Raw genomic sequence first — 1,622 nt, forward strand, 5'->3', positions numbered from 1 at the left:
GGGGGGGGGGGGGGGGGTGTTGTTTTGTTTTTGTTTTTTTATTGCATCAGTTTTTCTTAATGAAAAATTGAACTTCTGCTCCTAGGGCATTACCATCTAATAGTTATGTGATTCTCATGGGCACTCTGGCAGATCCGGTTTACCACCTGCTTTTCTTGTTTATGACACTTTTTAGTGGATACTTGAATGTGCGAAAGGAGCTGTTCAGCTCTACCCTTAGTAGCCGCAGAATAACAGTGGAGTGTGTATTTGGAAGGCTAAAAGGGGAATGGTGGTGTCTCATGACCAGGCTGGAGTTTGCTGAGCAATGTCTGCTTGGTGTGACAGCTGCATAACATCTGTCAGAGCAAGGGAGACAGCTCTGCCAAGCTGTCAGAAGCAAAGGTGTTGAGATTTTTAGAATTATGGGCAGTCAGAGGCTTGCTCTAAAATCTGCAGCAAGTTGTCAGGCACACAAGGCAAACTTACTCTGTAGCTAAGAGATGAAATGTGGAAGCATAATATTGTTATGGAGTCTGGCAGGGTTTTGTACTTTGTATATGGATTTAGTAAAACTTAAGTTTATTTTGCCTTTTAATGGCCTGTAGTTGTTATTGAAAGGATGTTTCATTATGTGCATTGGATGTCTAACTTTAGGAATTGGTAGTCCAAAATAACCTTTATTGAATATCTAATAGTTTAAATAAAGCAAACATCCTGAATAAAACTACAAGCTTTACCTACTGTAACAAACCCCATTGTCACTGGGCATGGAATAGGAAACGGAGTGCCTTTGGCCTAAACGTTAGGAGGTGTGCTGCCATTTCCGTTGCACACTTTTCTTCACTGGTAGGATGTGACTGGGTGGAACCATGGCACTAACTTTTTCAGCAGGACATCTGTTTCTGCATATACCTATCTCTCAGGCTTTATAGATTTCTTTTTAGATTTTATGGGTCGGAAGGTATCTCAGTAGATCAAGTCTGACCCCCTGCCGTGGACCTAAACAGACAGACACCTGTCTTAACAGTGCATTTTATCTCTAGCCCTGTCTCTGCAAAGAGAATTTTTCTGCACTGGTCTGTCATACGTTTTGTTTTTTTTTCCTGGTGTACTGACAAGAGCTCCCCAGATACTGCTTATTTTGTCTTAATTTCTTGTTTTGGGATATTGCAGTTGATGATGTTTTTGTCTTTGGAGTCTGCAGTGAAGACCAGGAGCAGGGGGAGGTGAGAAACTGGGAAAAAACAGTTATACTAATTCCACTTTGTGGTAACAATAAAACACTGCATTTCCCTCCAATTTTGGAATTTTCATCTTTGCATATGAACCTTGTTCCAGTCCTAGTCTGCTGGCATGGGGGCTAGCTGGGGAGGTAAGTAGATAGCAGGGTTAGATTTGGGTGTGCGTATGAGCCCATGATGAAGGGTTTGGTAGGTGACAGCAAAGTTTGGAGATTAGGACTAACAAAACAACAGGTGCTGTTTTATATGTGTGTGTTAGAAGTGCACTGATGCATCAGTCCCATATTGGATTGGCACTAATATAAGGAAAATTGACAGCATCAGCAATCAGCTTTTTTGGCTCACATGGCTGATAATGTCACCAATAAATGCCCTTCTGTGTGCGTGCACCTGCAGCGC

Source organism: Gavialis gangeticus, unplaced genomic scaffold (genome assembly GCF_001723915.1).
Source record: "Gavialis gangeticus isolate Ggan-Ray unplaced genomic scaffold, GavGan_comp1, whole genome shotgun sequence".
Lineage (NCBI taxonomy): Eukaryota > Metazoa > Chordata > Crocodylia > Gavialidae > Gavialis > Gavialis gangeticus.